The sequence below is a fragment of the Drosophila kikkawai genome, chromosome X, assembly GCF_030179895.1.
Source record: "Drosophila kikkawai strain 14028-0561.14 chromosome X, DkikHiC1v2, whole genome shotgun sequence".
NCBI classification, from domain to species: domain Eukaryota; kingdom Metazoa; phylum Arthropoda; class Insecta; order Diptera; family Drosophilidae; genus Drosophila; species Drosophila kikkawai.
In genome coordinates, this window is record NC_091733.1 from 22,870,526 (window position 1) to 22,891,209 (window position 20,684).

The window sequence follows — 20,684 nt, forward strand, 5'->3', positions numbered from 1 at the left end:
ATTTCAAAGGAATATAAAATATATATAAACAATTTTCCTTTTCCTGCCATAATTCCAATCCGTTAAGAGGCATTCTCCAATCCGATCTCTGATCCCACGTAGCGACCGCAGGCGCTGACAATTGATTTGTCATCACAATTGGACGTGGCCCAGGCCTCGATCTGGCCCGAATCTCGTCCAGAGATTTGCCATAGTCGAATCAATCGGAGATCCCCCTCCACCCGTCCACTGGCCAGGCAAATCAAATTGCGCGGCCAAAGCAAATAAGAGCGTTCCGCCGATCGTGTCACGTACGTGGAATTGGGTTGAGGGGACCGAGAGACGACTGGTCTGGTCTGGTCTGGTCCACCGACGAGATGTCGAAGCCAAAAAAGCTTACCTAGAACGAATCCCCTCAGCGTCAACGTTAATTTTTATTGTGATTTCCTAGAACCGAACCAAAAAGAAGTCCGCCAGACAGAAGAGTCTTTGGGTTCGGTTCGGTTTCGGCCTGGTAAATCACGAAAAAGTGTCGGCGGACACGCGCCTCTAAAATCGAATCGAAATGCAAATTATGCAACGCCGCCAAATGAGGTGGAGGAGAGGTGCTCTGCAGTTAATTTTTAACGACGCCAGATTTGTGCATTCAGGCGCTGCAAATTGTTTATTGTCGGGGGAATGGGGATTCCCCCAGTGCCCTGCCAGAGCGACGACATCCATCAGCAAATCGAATTCGATGTGGTCAGTCCTTGTCCCAGTCGTCGTTGTCTTTTATCTTTTCCTCACTTTTTTCCTAGCAGTTTCCTAATATTTTCCGTTGCCTTTTCCTCACTCCTCCCCCTTCAACCGATCAACATTCGATTTGGAAATTGACAAAGTTTTTGGCTTGCGGGAAAAATGTTAAGGAAGTAGTATTTGCAAGTAAAGTTTTTTACCCAAGGTGAGCTACTCTTTCAAAGTGAGATCGGTTAAGAACCCCTTGTGGCAGCCACTCCTTAGGAGACCTCCGCCTCCTGCTCCATTGGAGTGGTAGATGAAGGAGGAGATGGAGAAGGAACCCTAACCAGCTCGTTTCTGGCGGCTGTTTAACCATGCAAATCACGGACGAGCTCGTGTTGAGGAACGCGCGTCAGCATCATAAAAATGTCACTCCAAAGTGGCCCAGGGATGTAGGGAAAGCCAGCCGATCACATATCGTTCTTAAGTCTCGTTTAAAATGAATCGAAAAAGGTTATCGAAGAGCGTAAAATAATGAAATTAAAGAGATATATGAATTAAAAATAAATTTAAATTTATTTAAAATTTAGAAGGTAAGTTTATATAATTTATATTTTCAGAAAACTAAAGAAATCGTTCGTAAATCGTGTTAAAAATGAATAGAAAAATGGTATCGAAAAGCGATAAATAATTAAATTAAGATGGATTTGTTATCGAAAGCTTGAATATTGAACAACATGTTATCGATATCATTTAATTTTGGTTCTCAAATTAAACTAATAGTAAAAAATTAAATAAAAATATTAAGGATATCCTAAATATCTTAGTTAAATCTATGTATTTTTATTTAATTGTTTACCACTAGCATAATTAAAAAAAATTGTTTATGCTTAATTTTATGGTAAAAAATGTAATACAAATATTTAAAATATTCAAAATATTTTTAATTTAATTTGTTACCATTAGTGGTACCAAATCTCTTCATTTTTGTGGGCTCTCTTCACCTATTTTGTCCACTGTGCCCAGATCGCAGCGAAGAAGCCGCAGAAGCAGGCAAAAGAATGAACGATTTGTGTGTTTTAGATTGAAATCAAAATAAAGCTCAAAGCCAAAGCCGCCAACAGCGATTTCATGCACTACCTTTTCACATATATATATTCTATATATGTGTGTATGTTTATATGTGATTTGTCAAAACTGTTACGATCGCCAAATTGCAGATAAGTCCCCTCAGTCCTTCTTCACAGATCCCAATTTAAGGCGGCAGGCCGTCTTTTATAATTATATTTTGTGCTTTTATTGTTGTTTTTTTGTTGTTTCACTCTGTTCTCTCGGTGTCATAAACTTATTGAATATCTTGATATCGTCGTGGTTGAGGTTTCCCCTCTCTCCCTTTTTCCCCCATATTTGCCTGGTTCGTGTTAATATGAATTAACTCTGCGCCGGCTAATTGGCAGCGGCCCTAAAAAAGCTGACTGCTGCGGCACCAAAGGGGCTCTGGAGACACTGAAAAATATGTATTATTGGTTAATGTACATGTGTATGTGCTTTAAGTGGCTGTCTGTTTTACATATATACATATATATGGCCTACGTGACCCTAGAAATGCTCCAATCCAGGTGCTCTCACCCACACTCACCTACTCTCACTCTCATTGTCCCTTACCCTCACCCTCTCCCTCTCCCTAAGCATCACTCACTCCATTACCCTCTCCCTCTCCCTTAGCATCTCTCACTACCTCACCCTCTCGCTCTCCCTTAGCATAGCTCACTAGCTAACCCTCTCCCTCTTCCTTATCACTACCCAATCCTCTCCTCTCCCACTAACTCTCACTCTCCCTTGACCCATGAACTTCCAGCCTGATAGAGCTTTCCAATGCGCTCTTCTTAACCTATGATCAAATTACCCGCAGTTAGTACCGATTAAAACGCCGAACCGATCAATACACCACCCGCACGTCGCGCAAAAAACCGAAAGTATGAAAGTATCTAGTTAAATTTCAAGTGCATCTTTCTCAAACATACAATATATAACGTGTACAATCGCGTTTCTCTCAGTGTTTTCTTTCGTTTTCAGTGCCTTTCTCCCACTTGCTTGACTCGTGTGTCAATAATGTCAAACGGAATGTCAACAGGCTGGATGGATGGCTATGGCCACGCGTCAATAGCAGTTCATATGGGACCCCCTCCCCCTTTCCCTGTCCATGACCATGGCCCGCCCACTTTTCCGACAAACGATCCGATACGAACACGGGCCTCGGGTTCGGCACTCATTAACATAACAAGTAAAGTCAACAATGGAAATTGTTGTCTAAACAAGACAACGTTTCAATAAACGAAGCCGGCCTCCCTTTCCCCTCTCTCTCTGATAATTTTTTTTCTGTGTATGTGTATATGTTGCATGTGCATTTTTGTTGGATTTTCGTGGGGCCCTGCAAGGCTGCAGAAATTTATTGAGGCTGCGGTAAATATTCGGGGCTCGTTCAAAAGAAATCAAACAAGTAATTTGTTTATTTGGCGGCGGCCATAAAATGAGTAAGCGGGCAGGAGAAAGCAACAATCAAAAGGGGAAGAAACTCTTAAAAAAAATTGGAAAAAAAATAATAAATATATAAATAAAGTGCAACCATAACAAAAGTGAGTGAAAATGAAGAAACAGAAATATTTGCAAGCTGTGCGAGAAATTAAAAGACTGCAGAAACGAACTTTGCGAGGTAAGTTTTTCTATTACACTATATATTTTAATATTTAAGAGCTCTGGGTTGAATTTAAATATTTTTAAAATATTTATGTAGATTATTGAAGAGTTCTGGTTTGATTTAAAATATTTTTTAAATATTTATAAATATTTTTTTCGATTTCCGATTGATTCAAAGGTAATTACCCAACTAATTGCTTGTTCACGATCACTTTATTTTTATTTTTTCTCTTTGTGATACTTTTTGTATCACGAAGTAACTCAAAAATTATCTTAAGACCAAGAAAACGATTCGTTATTTGGGGGAGAACCCAATGCTGAAAGATATTTATCTTCGATCTGCTGACTGGATCACGTCTCGGGTGCACTAAGGAGCCAAAGTTCATGGAATACATGGTAATACATATATGTGCTGAAGATGGATGGCGATAGGCCATGTCCGATGCTGACAAATCGCCTGTAATAAGTCAAAATGTGTTGCCACTATTTTAGTTTCCAATTTTCCTTTTTGAGCCATTTTCCTGTCCGTTGCTTATTGATGGCCCGGCCTGCCCAGCCTGCCTGCCTGCCTGACTAGCTTCTCCTGCGAGCGGCACTTTCACTTTTCTTCTTTCTAATGAGCATCCTTTACCTGTGCCTGGTCTGCACTGGGAGAAAATGTTAGCCATAGACTGAGTAGAGATATATTCTTCATTTTTAAGCTAATTTTGGGGTATTTTAAAGTATACATAAAAGGAAAACTGCAAAGATCTCAGAAAGAATTTATAAATAAATATTTGAGATATAAGTAAACATTCAAAATAATTAAGAAATTATTTTATAATACTTTTGTATTTTATATATTATATTTATTAAATGGTTTAATATTAGTTTTATATATATTTTTTTATATAAAAATGTAGTAAAAGTAAAGTAACCCCTTATATTTTTTTAGTGCCTATCTTTAGACTAGATTTTTCCTAACAAATTAGTTAGAAATTGCTGGCAAATCGATTTGATATCGATGGACTAGCCTCTCTAGTGTTTTCTTTGTTTATTTCTTTTTTTTTTTTTTTTGAGTTACGGTTTCGGAAATCGATCTGGGATCTGTGATGTGGCTACCTAACCCCCAGCCATCTATATATCCCTGGGTATTCCCATGCCCCTGTCCAATTCTGTGGTCGCTCATTCCCCCTCTTGTTTATCCCGACGCTCTGGTGGGTCCCCTCTTCTTTTCTTATTTTTCTTTGATTTTGTTTTGGTTTTTTGGTGCCTCAAATTTTGATTTATCTGGTGGATGCCTGCCTCTGCTGTGTGTCCTCCTATATTTAGACCCTGCTCGGTGTTCACACCTTCTGGCCAACAGCTACTAACTGGCCAACTGGCGGGCAAACAGACAGCGACAAATTCGTTACAAGTTGCTAGGGAGGAGGTGGAGGAGGAGCAGGAGAAGGTGAAGGCTAGAATGCTGGCCATTGTTCAACAAGAAAAGGCAATAATTGTAGCTGCACCTAGCAAAAGAAGAAAGAATGATTAATAATTATGGTTAAGCTAGGGAATAACATAAATTTAGGGTTTTTAAATAAGAAATATTTAAAAATATTTTATAAATATTAAATAAGATAATATTATATTATAAGTATATATTTTTTAGATCTGGCTTAATACTTGTTCTAATTTTTTTAAATTAATTCCTATAACAACCCAGTTTCCCAGGATCTTTTATAGAAATCCGACGTTTAATAAAACCTATTTAATAGATATTTTAAGATCTTAAGCCCCTTTCGACCAAAAGAGTGTCCTTCGATTTCGTGGTGCTTTCCCTTGCTTGATCCTTGGGGTGTTGCCCAATTCCCAACCCAATTCCCGTATCCTTTACGCTCCATATGCCACGTGCAGGCGCACAAAAGTCGTTTTAAAATTGAAGAAAAGAAAGCAAGTCAAATTCCTGGTATAAAATTCATTGACAAATTTTATGCAACATAAATTTTGCGTGCAGGATTTGCCCAAAAAAATAGGAAAATGGAAAAGGAAAGGCAGGACCAAGGACCGAGGGTTGAGGGCTGAGGAAAACTCAATCACATACAAGTGGACTGCCCTGTGTGTTGGTGTGTGTGTGTGTGTCTGGTTGCGTATCATTTCAATTTTAAAACCAAACGAGCGTCGACCCCGTGACCCTTCCACCACCCACAGAAAGAAAGGAAAAGAAAAAACCACAAGTACCAGAAATTTTGGAAAATATTTTCAAAAACGAATTTCGGTATACACTTTTTAGGGATGGGGTTTTACAAATTTAATTTGATATGTCTTTAGTTTCTCGGTAAATATTTTAATATAAAATTTAATTAAAAAATATTTTAAACTGCTTTTATATTAAAAAAAAACTTTAAAATATAATTGTAATTATTTATCTATAAAATAAATCCCAGTAATTTATTTTTTCTTTATTATTAAACATTTAACAACAGCCTTAAAAAAATATATACAAAATATATGAAAATAGTTTTGTTACTTTTCATGCCCGAAAATTTAATAAATATTTATTAAAAATTATGAATTTGTAAATTCCCCAAGTAACTATTTTTTAAATATTTAAAAACTTCAAACAAGTATTTATCAAATCTCCCTGAAAAAACCAACAACCTTTCGGGTAGGAAGAGTGCCACGAAACCCGCCCCCGTGTAACTGTTTCAAGGAGCTAAAGGAGGCACACGGCACACTCACAAACACAGGATTGAAGGACGACAAAACGGGACACTCGCCGGGTTGTCCGTTTTTTGGTTTTTCGGTCGTTTGTCGGTTTTTATGGCTTTTTGATTTGCCATTTCTGGTAGCAAATGATCAAAAATTGAATGAAATTGTTATTTTCAAGTGGAACATGTCCCTTTTTTCGAAGATTGAGGGCTTCGACATGGCCGCTTTGTTGCGGGTTGTTAGCCCTAATAAGAGTCCTGCTCACTCCCCTCTTTTTATACCCTTAAACATATATATATATGTTTATATATATATATATTCCGAGGGAGTCTGCCTAGCTGGCATTTAAATCTTCATTTCCATATCCATAGTCGTTTCATTTGAAAATTGAAAAATTTCCAAGCGATAAAATTTTATCCAAGACTCGCCCGAATTGTCACATGTGAGAGGGAGGATGTTGTGGGTGGCCAGGTGCCGTCGCCACCGCCGTCCTGACAATGACAATGCTGCGCTCTCTCTCTCCTTTGGACCGAAAACAATTAAAATATTTGCTTAAATTACATTTTGGTGCCTGGGGAAAGGGGTTAAGAGGGATTCCCGGGGAGAGCATTCATTATTACACCCACAGTCGCAGTCGTATTCGTTGTCTGTCCCAAGAATTCGCCCCACAATATTAATTATGAATTTATGATCCAATATTTATTAGCAATAAAGCCCAGCAGGCGCGCTCAAGAAAATCCCAGATAAAGAAAATCAACCCCTCACCGGATGTGTGTGTGCGTGTGTGTGCGGAGTCCAGCACTGCTTAACCCACTGAGGCGTCGCTAATGAACTTTTGTCATCACATGGCCAACATGTGGGTTAACTCGCCTCAGTGGCCAAAGTGCTCGTCGCTGGCCCTTGAAACTAATGAAAATCAATTGGAAGTTTCTGGCTGCAAGTGGGGGTCCCCTTTAAGTTGATATTTGCTAAAAAATAATACATAAATTACCCACATAATTTAAATAATTTAATAAGAGATCAAGGGAAAATTAAATATAGATCTTTGAGTAATTTTCTTTTGAAGTAAACTAGATTTAGTTAGGCTTTTAAGACTGTTAAACCATTTAAATTTAGCTTAAACCCAAAATTTTTGTGGTTATTAATATTTAATAATAGTAATAATAATTGTAATAATAATTATTAATATTTAAAAAATGAGTAAATCAAATTTTAAACCAGAAAAACCTGTTTAGTTTATTCAAATATTTTTAAAACTTTAAACTTTTTATTTTTAAGGGTAAGAAAATATTAATCAAAGCATACTCTTAATTTTAAAATAACATTAATTGTAAAAATAACAATTATTAATATTAAAAAAAGGGTTTAATTAATAAAAAACCGTTTAGATTATTCAAATAATTTTTAAAAATTTCAAACGATTATTTTTAATTTAAAATAATAATATTTGTAATAGTAATATTCGTGTATATTTTAAAAATCAAGAATTCAAATTTGTAATTAGAAAAGAATTTAAATAATTTTAAAAATTTCAAACTATTATTTTTTAAATTAAATTTAATTTTCAGTGTAATTTAATTCATATTTAGAATTATTTAGAAAAGAAGTCAAATAATTTTAAAATTTTCAAAGAAATAATTTTTAAGGGTCAGAAAAGGTCAATCAGAGCAATTAAAAAATTGCCTCGCAAGTGAATGATTTTTTTTTTCTACTTTTATACCCTTTTGGCATTCCGTCAGTTGGTCAGTTTGTACATCAGTCATTCGGTTTGGCTTTGGGCCGGTCTTGTTTGGCCATGTTTTATGTGTTTCGTTTCCATTGAAAACCCCAAAGAGCCGAAAATAAAAAAAAATACAACCAAACCACGCCGAGCAGCCACAGAAATTATTTGTTAACGGCGGCTGTGACAATTTTTTCAGCTTCTTTTTTTTTATTTCCGTGGAAGTTGCTGCTCGGCGGCCACTAAAAACCAAAACACAAGCCGGTGAACAAAAATTAATTGGAAATTTTTATGTCTCAAACATGTTGTAGCGGCAAGTTCGAGGTTAATTGTTTGATTTTCTAACAAAAAAAAATATATAAATAATTTTTAAGGCCAATCTCGGGAGAGCTACCTGGAGAGCACAGGAAATGTTTGAATTGTTTTATTTTTTTTTTGTTTTTCTGTTTCGGTTTCAGTTGTTATACATTTTTCTCTGTTGCTCGCGTTTCCGGAGAGTGTAAACATTAAATGGGAAAAATTTATGGTAAAAAAAAACTAAATAAAATGTTAAAAAAAAGAAAAGAAAAGCAAAAAGGTTTTGGCCTTATTCTTAAGGGAATTTTGTATAAAATAAGCAAAGGGTAACTTGAACTTGAATTTGGCAACTAAAACAAAATTATAATTTTCTATTAAAATTAAGGCAAGGTAGCTTGACTTTTACTTTATTTAATTTAGTAGTTAATTTCTTGTAATGTTAGTTAATTTTACAAGTCAAAAGCTTTTTCTTTTTAAGCCGTCTGACAACCCTTCCTACTCGATAATAAGCCACTGCATATCGATATTACTTAGATTGCAGCTTTGGCAAACGATTGCCAATCGATAAACCTCGGAAACCTCAGCTTTCAGTCCCCCCCAGTCAATCGAAGGCTTAAATCAAATAGAACGAAGGCGGCTTTGGCAACGACAAGTGTCCCAGTTTCAATCGCCAGTGAAGTGTATACAAATTTTAATTAAACTCCAAGAAAATAAACAACAGTGGCATTCGAATGGTGAGTGTTGAAATTCGATACCCAATAGAAGCACAGATTCCACGGAAGTCTGTTGCCCAGGCAATAGAATGTTCAAGTATTTCGCAAAATATATATATCACTAAATATTAGAGTATGAAAGGCGCCAGCTACCAGATCTAGCCACGTGCTTTGTTCAGGGGCATGGGTTGGGGTAGAGAACAGGTCAGGGGGGAACACAGGAACGACGAGATGGCGTCTACGATTTCCTGTCCCCATAAAAACCATAAAAAAAAACAAAAAACAGGCGACGAATACTCGATAGTTGAACAGGCGCTGATCAAACAATTCTAGCTACTTAGCATAATGCCAAAAAGGACCTACTCTAGGTAATCAAAGGTATATTGATTCGAAATGATTCAAATAAGCGGGGAAAAATATAATAAAGCTTGCGAATTTATAACTACATATTTTTAAAATGTTTATTATTGATTTATTTGGTTTTTTTATTTAATAATTTATTTATTCATTTATATATTCATTTATCTATTCATTTATATATTCATTTATTAATTCATTTACCTATTCATTTATTTCTTCATTTATCTATTTATTTATTTATTAATTTTTTTAAATTATTTATTTTCATTTGATTGCAGCTCAACCGAGGCATCTGTTCTTTGTGATCAAGAACCCACTGGGAAGTGAAGAAACCTCCTTGGATTTTTGGGTAAGTGAAGTCACCTTAAAACCTGGTGCGTAGCGCATTAGCCTCTCTTCTTTTTTGTGAATGACTCCCGAGAGTTGGGTCTCTGTTGTTTCGGTTTCGGATTGTTTATTTAACTCGCTGCTCTTCCGGCTGCTGCTGCTGCTGCTGCTGGCCACTGGCTCCTCTTTATGGTTATGGAGGAGAGCTGCAGCTCCAGCTTCAGCTCCATCGAGGAGCCACAGTAGCAATGAATTTGCATGTAGTACATGAAAACCGTGATCTCCAATTTGTTGTTTGCTTTGCCGGAGGATCGGTAGGATCGCAGATCGGTGGTGTTGGGGTTGCAGCTGGGGTTGGGGCTGGGGTTGGGGGTCTGGCATGGCGTTGCCTCGAATTGGTTACAGGGCCGTACTTGGCCAAAAATAAAAAATAAAAATAAACTGAAGTTTTGTAACATTATTTTAAGGTGCCGGCTTTAGCGACTGCATTTGCTGAGTTGCTTTCAAGCTTGCCTGCTTTTCTGCTTACGCTCTTCCCTGGTTTCCCTGCTTTTCTGCCTTGGAAATTCTTCTGCTTTTTGCACCGCAAACAATTTTTTTTATTTTTTAATTTTTTTAATTTTCTGTAATTTTATTTTTATTATTTTCTGATTTTTCTTTATTTTTTTAATATTTTCTGTAATTTTTTTTTTTATTATTTTTTGTAATTTTATTTTTTAATATTTTCTGTTTTATTTTTTTTTATTTTCTGTAAATTTTATATTACTATTTTCTCTACTTTTAGGCTAATTTTTTTTTGTATTTCCTTCTTTTATATTACCTAAATTACCTACAAATTTAGCTCAGTGTTTTTTGGGGCTGACTCCTTGCTAGTTGTCAAGCTTGCCAAGGCAAATTTGCGATCAAGCGACAACAACAGTGACAACAAGAGCCGGTGACGGGACGCCCGAAGACCCGATGTCCCGCTGTCTTAACCCCCTTCCCTCCCCTAAGCCTATATGCTCTTAACACCCTGCAGCCTGGAGCCTGAAGCCTGCAGCTTAACCCCCCACTTGCATATGCAAGGAGTGTGATCTGTGAGGCAGGCTTCTTGGGTTTCAGTTTCAGCGCTGTACATCACGTTGCCTTGTTCGACTCGAGGCAACCTCCCCCCTCCTGTACCCCCCTTGAGGAGCCAAAAAAAAACCCCCTATAGGCCTGAACTTTATTGACCATATTGATTGCTGCTGTATTGATCGCTTGTCGCTGATAACCCCTGGGTTCTGACTAGGTTTATGCCAGTCTAAAAGAATTTAAATATTCAAATAAGGCTTTTTTTCTTTAATACAATTATTTTTCCAGCATAAATAATACATATATAAAGTGGGAAACTTGAGCATCTTTTTCAAGTGATTTTCTTGACGCATAAACATGTATATATGGGACCCTGTCTAGGTGCTGGGCTACCGACGACGACGACAACCTGGCTTAAAGCCAGCGGGCGGTGTCGAGAGTCTTGGGAACTTTGGGGACTTTGGGCTGGAATCTCCATCTTCACCGGCACGTTTGCATATTCATAATTTCCAGTTTTCGGTGCCAGGATTTATCAATTGCACATCTCAGTCATGAAAAGGCATAAACATTTCAAAATCCTGGGCGCGGGTCAATAATTTGACATGAACGAAACAATATGCAGACACGTTCGGGTTTTGTGGGGGGGAAATAAAATTAAAAATAAAGAAAAAACACAACAAAATAAATAAAGAAGAGAGAAAAGTAGGTGCTAAAACTTGAATATATACAAATTTTTCTGTGTAGCCCATTGATGATGTGTGAATAATTGAAAGCGGCAGCAGGTTGTATGTAGTTTCTTTCTTTTACTAGTTATATATTTATATATATCTCTTTTTTTTTTTTTTTTTGGTTATAATACTTTCTGTAGGAGCTTTCAACTTTCAAGCCTAGTGGCTGAGTTGTCTGCCAACAACAGGCTAGCAAACACTTTATAAAAGACCCCTCAAGATCACCGCTGGCAGGGACTACTGCCCCCAGGCTTTGACTATCACCCAGGAAGAGGAACAGGCCCTTGTATAAAACACTGCAAAAAAAAAATCTCTTAAAATTAGAAACTAAATAACTTTACCCAGCAGACACAGAGACCGAAATTAGTGCGGATGGATCCGAATAATGTCCGCTAAAAATATTAAATACGGACAAAGAATCGGACGAATAGCGGACGAGTATCGCGAATTCTCAGGGTTATACCCCAAAATGATGTAGTAAAAGGTTAAGATTAACTTTATTATCGTTTATGAGCCTAAATCTTACGTTTTGTCCGCTTGAAACCCACAAAAATATCGTTTTAAATATCATAAACAAACGTTTTTATCTGCTGGGTAGTCACAGCAACATTAAGATTATTTTTCTCTGTGTGCCTTGAATTGTTCTGCGGTGTTAAAGAGCCAAAGAAAGAGATACGTGGACTGAGGGAAGACGCCCACACAGACACAGTGTTTTCTTTCTTTTCTTTTTTTTTCTTTGAGTGTGCACACACACACACGCCCACTGTAAAAATCTGGCAAAATCAGAAATCCGCCAAAATGCCTTTCAGGGCTTTCTCCGGGCTCTAAACATTTTTTTCTTTTCATTTTTTTTTTGCTGTAATTAATTTATTGCTGAAATTGTCGCCCGGACTTTGCTATGTGTCAAAACTATTTTTAATTGGTGTCGCTAGTCGCAAGTCGCATGTCTCCAGTTAGTCGATCTCTTTTTGCTGATTCTCGAGAAGATCGTAAACCAGGCAGAGAGATCAAAGCGCTAAGAATTCACTTTCTATTTTCTGCAATTTAATTGATATTTCGCGGCGTTGTGTCTGTCGCCTGCGGCCCACGGCTGGCCACGTGACTAATGTCCTGCTCAATAGACACTAAAGATGCATTACCCACTGGAGGGGGTAAAGGCACTGAAAGAAATATCTTAGCTACAAGTACATATATACTAACAAAATATAGGGTATATATTTATATATTTTGGTATTGACGTTTAAGAAAGGTTTTTGATATTCAATATTCTGAAAATGCTTTGAAATATGTAAGTGCAATTGCAATATGGATATAATTTTTTTTTGCAAATTTTGAAAAAATGTGTTATTTTTTTTAATACATTTAATTAGGAATTTAATGGCCAATCGGAATATAAATGTTTTTCTTTTGCAATCACTCTTTTTGTCCATTAAATTCCCTACAAAGGAACCCGAAAATTCGATTTTTTAGGAACTTTTAATAGAGATTTATCGGAAAAAATTGTATTTAAAAAAACCTTTCAAAGGGGCCTGAATATTGAAACTTTTTTTTTAGAATTTTTTAATATAAATTTATAATGTAAAATGTATAAAATAAATAAATATATTTGCATTTTAATGGCTTAAAATGTATTATAATCGATATAATCTTATATGCTTTCCAATTTGTTTGGAATTTCTCTCAGTGTATAATGGCAAAGCGAAGCAAACTGAGACGAGACTCGTCGCCTTGCGAGTTCACAATTGCATTTTAATGCAAATTTGGTGTCAACGCAATATCGACCATGACAGACGCAGTTCTTCGCTTCTCCAGTCTTCCAGTCTTCCAGTCTTCCAGACTCCCGGCCCTGTCTCTTTCTCCACGCTCACGCACTTCTCGCAGCCCCACTCTCTCTCTCTCTGTCTCTCTGTCGCGTCTTGGCTCTCCCTCGCTTACCTTTGGGGCACACAGCTGCTGTCAAAATAATAGCAGCTGATTTTTTAAATATTTTATATTTATTGTTTATAATTTTGCAAATTTTTTAAAATTTAAATTTAAGCAACTAATAAATTATCCATGATATAAGCATACTTTTTTACAGAGCTTTTAATTTGTATTTATTTTTTTTATGTAAATATCACTTGATTTTAAAACTAGCTTTGAATGTGCGTTTTATAATTAAAAAAAAATATTTTTAAACGTTTTTAAAGTTTATGTGAAGCTATAAATATACAAGCAATTTGTATTAGCTTTCTAAAATAAGTTGTTTTGTTAATATTAGCTAAAAACTTAATGTAAATTTGTTAAGCCTAAACTAAGATTTATTTTAAATGGAATTGCCTTAAAACTGATCTCTTAAGCACTATAAAAACATGAAACTTTAACAAAAATGTAATATTTTAATGAATAAAAAATAATATAAAATCATTACTATTCCCTTGACCGCGACTATACTTGTGCGTTGCAGTGTGCAAGTGGCGGCTGCTGGGTGTTAAAGTGACTGATTAAGTTTGTGTAGCCGTTGTTGTTGGCTGCCTTTTGACGCTAAACGAATTATACGCTTACGTAGGTGGCAGACACTCGCAGAAATCGGGGGGCAAAACCAAGGGGGGGTTAGGTACTCGAACACACGACAAATGAATTGAGACGCGCGCCGCAAAAAGTTATAAATATTGTCCCCCTGACCGAAGGCAGGGATCCGAAAGTAAAGTACAAAACTACGGCGAGATCCTTGTGTGGGCGAAAAAAATCTTTAAAAAAAAAGAAGATATATACATATATATAAATCCAGCAGGAGCAGCAAAATCAGGGGGCAGTAATGGGCTAAATATTGGAGGAGGAGGAGAGGGGAACAGGAAATTGGCTGAAGGGTATTATGATTTACAGCCAAGAGCCAGAGACTGAAGCTGAAAAAGGGGAAATGTACCTGGGATCTTAATTTTACTTAAATTTTATTGTAATTTCTTTAAATTATAATTTAAATTTATATATAATATTCTACTTGAATTTTATATATTTATATATTTATTATGTATTAAATTCCCAATCAAGTCTTTTTTATACTTTCCCTTCAATAGGCCTCACCTCTTTCTTCTCCATTTCCCATTTTCCCGAAAAAAAAACTATGACATCTAATAATAATAAAGTCGTAAATATATATATAAAGATATATCCCTAGCCCTCGTAAATGTTTCCCACGGATTTACGAGTCTCAAGCAGAGAGTTTTATGGCGCCGCGGCTACTGTCTGAGGATCAATGATACCTCTTTCTCCCCTCCCCCCACTCCTCTGGCACTTCTGTCTGGAGGTATCAATATACTCAGTAGTCCCCGAACTGGGTGTACTTGCTGCAATTGAAACCTTGCCTCAACAAACAGAGATCGGTTTTATGGCGATCGTAAAGCCAATGCTTAGAGATCGGTTTCGGGATCGAGTTACCTGCCAGCTCATTGATTTTTATCGGTAGTATCGGTGAAAGTTTTATGGCCAGTTACGCTCGTAACTGCTTATCCTGGGCGCTACCTATAAAATCCTATCCTGGATGGTATCTGTAATCTGGCCAAGGTCAAGAGCTACTGGAAGTCGTTCGGTATGGTACTTATAGAAGGAGTTACTTGTTTTTTATGATGATATTTTTATTATTTTCTAGTTTTTTTTATTATAATTTTTATATTATTTTATAGTTTATTTTTTATTATATTTATATTTTATTTTATTGAATGATTTATATATTTTTATGGGTTTCTTTTGCGTTAGGTAACCTTTTTTATAGATATTTTTCAAAGAGTTTAGGGAGCGATTATGTTTCTTAAAAATATTTTATATTTATAATATATTATTGTTACCTTTGTATTAAAATTTTTAAATTATTAATTAAATTTTTATATATTTTCTATACCTTATGTGAGTTGATTAATTCTCTTAAACTTATTTTTCTGGAATTTTAGTAACCGTTCCTTCTCCCAATAATATTTCAATCCTATAATATTTTCATTTTATATTTTTATCCTTAGCTAAAACCTTTTCTCCAGAATTTTACCTTCCCAAACCCGCCCATGTCATTGGCCCTATTGTTATTGGCACAGGAAGGCGGCTTTCAATATCTTGGCCATATTAGCTTGGACCAGTCATTTCCGATGGCTCCCTCGCCTTTTTTTTATTGCTTCCTGTCGCGCTTTTCCCAGCTTCCTGCGATTTGGTTTGTGATTTTCCCCCTCCAGCCCAGCATTTCCTTTGCCTTTTCCTTTTCGATTTTATTCAGCTTTATTTTTTTTTGTTGCTCTCCCCTTTCGTCTTGAATCGCATTTCAAAAGGCAACTTAATCGAGCAAAATAAACCGTTTTCATATGCTCGAATTGAGGCAAACACGTCGCATTACACAGAGGCGGAGGCCTGTTGTCATTCGGTTCGGTTTTTGGTTTGGTTTTGGTTCTTTGGGGAATTTCCAAACCTCCAAACCTCTGCCCTGGAATCGCTCGTTTTTTGCATGGATTTTCTTGTTCACTTCACGCGCAAAATCCTCAGGTTCTCCTTATTTTTTTTTTGCAGGCTTTTGTCAAAGGATTATCACTTCCTTTCAAAGGGATATATGTATATATATTCCGAGAGAAAGAGAGAGAGAGAGAGAGAGAGTGCGGATTCGCTGGTGCTAATGAGCTGTACCCGTAACTGACTCTCTTTGGCACTTGCAGAAAATAATAAGGGTAAATATTTAAATAAAATATATATTACAAATAAAATATTTAAAGTTCTTATTTTATCTTTAGGAATGTATAAAAGAATATATCTGGTAAAGAAAAAAAATATACATAAAACTAGGACAAGTTTGGGAGGTATTTTTTTATTTTTATTTTTTTATTCAAAAAATTTAAAGAAAATTTTAATTTTCGTTCTGGCTTAGGTATTTTATAGTTGGGATTTCAACTTTAAATTTTTAATAAATTTTAATTATTCATAAATATTATAAATATCATAAAATTTAAAACAAACACAAGAAATCGTGTAAGGTATTGTTAAAGAGAGTTTATACAGACCCTTTTTCATAAATTATTTAAAAAATGAAAGACATATTGCGGGACAGCCTCTTTTTAAAATATAAATATAAATTATAAATATTCTTAAAAATCTGCCGCACCCCCAAAATTTCTCTTAGTGCTGGTTTTCTCAGTACATGAGGCCAAGATGCTTTTTGGATTGACAGTGTGCAATATGCGTTGATTTTTTATGGCCTTCAATTCGCCGTGCCGAACTCCTCCGTCGGAGTCTTCCTCGGAGTCGGAGTCGGCGGAGTCGGTGCTCTGCCGATCTCAAAATGCAGATAATAATTATTTCAATATGTGTGACTGACTTGCTCGAATGACTGACGGGACTGAGGGACGGACTGGGATCGGGGCAGGGCAATGCCAATGCCATCATGATCTTCATTATCATTATGCGAGTGGATCAAAACGGCGACGCCGCCAAACAACATTTCAGTTTCAGTTCAGTCTCGAATGCTTATTTATTTATTTATTTATTTTGTGTTTTCTGTTTTTACTTGTGTTTTCTTCTTTTTTTTTTATTTTGCGAACTTTAAAGGGTATGGCGAATTTGAGAAGAGGCTTGTCAATGGAAGAAAGTGAGAAGTTGAGAAGTTCATGAAAGTGTTTTTAAAAAAATTGAATAAGCTTCAAATGGTTTCTAGGGAAATTGAAGAACAAACAGCAGATATTTTTTTACATTTTTATTTAAACATTTTTTAGACATTTTTCAGTAAAAGTTACAAATTTATACTTTTTTAAAAGCTTTGTTTTAATATAATTGAATATTTAATTAATTTTAATAAATTATAAACTAATTTAATTTAATATTTAAAAAATAATAATAAATTTAATATTTATATAAGAAAAATATTTAAATATTTGCCTATAAAAAAATTACGATGATATACTTTTAAAATATTTCTTAGATATTTTTAGTTCAAACTACAAATTTATAATTTTATAAAGGTTTTTTCAATATAATTTAATATTTAAATATATGAATTTCATGGGAAAAATATAAATATTTGCATATAAAATATTTAAATAATATAAAACTAAACAAATTATATAAAAATAATTATCAAAGAATTTTATTCACTCTGTTATAGTGTATTTCCCACATCGATCTCACTTGAGTTTTCTCTCCGTATCTTTTTTTTTGTTTTTGCTTTTCACTTAATCACTTGCTTCAGCTGTTTTTGTATTCCTTAAGTTGAAAATTGAATTTCTAAGAATTACAAAACAGCGGCAAGAGCAGCCCCCACAAAGTGCCGTTGGCATGTCAGTCCCCCGCCCCTCCAAGTCCGGGAAAACAAGGGACGCACTTGCCATATATATTCCCATTTGATCTGGATACTTTATCCCCATATCTGGCTTCGTTTCATTGCATTGCATTAATTTTGCCAATTAAAAAGTAAATAGAGCCTGCATCCTTTTTCGCCTGCGACTTTTTCGGGGGGCGCGCAAAACTTTTCAATACAATTTAATTCAATCTGCACACACACATATGGTGAGGCGGAGGGGGGGCGGATGGGCCTCAGGGCATGTGCCACGCCCCAGCCGCCCCCACGAATAAATTCTGGAATTATTGCCCCAAGTGCCTTGGCTCAATTCAATCAGTTTTTCCGGGGAAGCCGTATCATCTCTCAGTAGATGAAGAGATGGGTTATAGGTAGAAGGGATATAGGTGGAAGAGATATAGGTAGAAAGGATATAGAGAAATGATTATGAAGAGTTGGAGTAGGAGGCAAACCATGGTAACCGCAATAAACCAAAGGGCAGGCCACAGGTGCCCTTTCCACCTGATACAGGCAATCATTTTGGGTTTTATTTCAAAAGGGATGCTTCCGATTATAGGCTATAAAAAGTAGACTAGTATTTAGTTAAATATATGTTATATATCTATAAAATAAAATAATATTTATTAAGAATATTTATAATTTTATTTAAACTTTAATTAGGTCTTTCATTGCCTTACTTTTTCAACCAAAGACAAGTTCACTGAGTTCATTCTTTTCTATTCTTTTTATATTTTATTTTATTTTTCTTATTTTTACTTTAATTTTTTTTTGAGGGGGCGTTGGGTTCTTAGTCTCCCCACATTACTGTGGGGCATCCCAAAAAAAGGGGGGCAATCTTCTGGGGCATCCAGTCGCAACCGTTTTGTGGCGCAATTGTCTCAACCGTCGACGCGTCGCCTGCGTATCGCATATCGCACCTGATGGGCTGGTCCGAGGCAGGGCTAAAACAGCCAAGAGCCAAGAGCTAAGAGCCAACAGCCAAGAGCCAAACCAGCCAAGACCGCCCCACCCTTGGCCCCATCTCCATCTCCAAGTGGCAGCGGCAGCGGCAGCCAGCCATTCGTATAATTGTCGATGCGTTAAGGTAATTGTACACCGAGCCAACAGCTCTGGCGGCGGCTTGGTGGCTTGGCGGCTCAGGCGGACCTGGCCAAAAGCAGAGCGGAGCAAGGCCGAACCAAAGGCGGCACTGAGATAAATTTTTTTAAATTTAATTATATATTTTGTATGTAATGAAAATAATAAAAAGTATAAATATATATAATAATAATTTTTGGTTAAGCAATTTTTAAAAATAAAACTCCTTTTCCTCCATTTTCTACATTTAAATTTCTGTCCAAGCTTAGCTTTCAATAATTCCTTTCAGTGCACATGTGTATCTGTATCTGTTGGCTTAGTGTATCTGTATCTGTAACTAAAGCGGGAGGAGGGCCCTGTGTATCTCTCGGATAGATAGATAGCTTGCCTTCTGTTCAATGCCATCGTCGTCGATTCACTCAGTCGTTGCCAAGTTTGCGTTTGTCGTCGTTTGCCATATTGATGGCACGCTCCGCCGCCTGTCGCCTGTCTCTAGTCGCTAGTCGCCCGGCTTTTCCTCGACTTTCCTCCATTTCCCAAGCCAAAAAAACGCCACCCACCCCGCCCCCACAGTGTCTGGCCTGGAGAAGGCATTTAAAATTTTAGTTTCTGCTGACAACTAGCATTTAGCATTTAGCCAGAGAGACAGACATCGGTCTTAGTTTGGTTTTCGGTGTTTGGTTTTGGTCTGATTTGCTAGATTTGATTTCAGGAAATCCATCTCCAGCCACCTGCCTGAATGCACTCTCCTCGCATATACATATGTATGTATCTTGGTTTTGGATTCCGATTTTGCCTCGGCTTTAGCCTTTTGTCTCCGCCATTGTCTCTGTGTGGGGCCGCCTTTTGTTGCAATTGAAAAATTATAGCAATTAAATGCAATCCCCGAGACGAGTCTGATTTGACCAAGGTCCAGATTGGCTTCGGCTTGGATTCACCTGCCGACTCTGCCTCCTCCTCCTGTTGTTGTTGTTGTTGTTGTTGCTGCTGCGGTTATTGCGAAAACTCACAGGTTTTTCCTCTCTCTAAATTTCCGTCACTCGATAGGTTTTCAAGTGGCTTTCCAGTTGGTTTCCCTGGGAGCTGAAAACTTCTGATTAATTTGTGATTGTCAACGGAGAAGTTTAGACAGATTTTTTTTTAAATTATTTTTTTGTTTAATATTCAAATATTTTAAATATTTTTCAAGTAAAGTTTTAAGTCAGAAACCCCTTTAAGATACTTTTCAAACCAAGTTCTTAGCCTGAAACCCTTTTCCATATTTTTCAAGTTAAGTTCTTATGCAAAAGATATGTTTTAAAGCCAAGTTCCTTCACTATTAACCTTTTAAGATACTTCTTTTCATTCGCCATAAACCCAAATTCCCTGAACATTTTCGATCAGCTTGTTTCGGGAATTATTCAGAGGGCCTGTTCCAGGAGTTACCGACACACATATATCGCACATATCACATATATCACGCTATATCCGAGAGAGCCTTCGTTTTGTATCATTTTTATATGCAGTCATCAACAGCTCATATATATTTTTATTGCCCCGGCGCGAACAGCGATATGCATCTGAGGCCTCTCTGGAAACAAGAAAAAGATGCGATGCGATCCCGAGACCAAACCCAATCCCAATCCCAATCCCAATCCCAAACCGAACAGAATGATGATGATGATGATGACTATTTCTGCGTACAGATTTCCAATAAAAATTTTGTTTGAGCCCGGCTCTCTCTCCGTATTTCATCTGGATGTGAGCGAGATTTACACGCAGATACAGATACGGAATAACAGCAGCAGCAGCAGCAGCACCAGATACAACAACAGCTACAACAACATCCCAGCTCTCGACTTAGTCACTCTTTCGGGGTGTAAAGATTTATTTCTTTATTTTGGCAGCCAGTCTCTGGCTGGTCTCTGTTTTATTACCAGGAAATTTGTATTTAATACGTTTTTTCCGCGTTCTTTTTCTTATTTTTTTTTTCGGGTGCGACAATGTGGCCTTTCGAGAGTCGAGTTTAACCCACTAACCGGTGGTTCTTCGTCGACTAACCG

At 36.5% G+C, this 20,684-nt stretch overlaps 1 protein-coding gene across 2 annotated transcripts in view; it reads left to right on the plus strand.

Annotated features, from left to right (window-relative positions):
• The first annotated feature begins 8,682 nt into the window (after positions 1 to 8,682).
• The window catches only part of LOC138929263 (uncharacterized), a 46,028-nt gene continuing 34,026 nt past the window's right edge, over positions 8,683 to 20,684 (plus strand). For both annotated transcript variants that reach the window (XM_070288631.1, XM_070288632.1), the window contains exons 1-2: positions 8,683 to 8,817; positions 9,435 to 9,505. The gene's annotated coding sequence lies outside the window, so the exon portion shown is untranslated. The remainder of the gene's footprint in view (positions 8,818 to 9,434; positions 9,506 to 20,684) is intronic.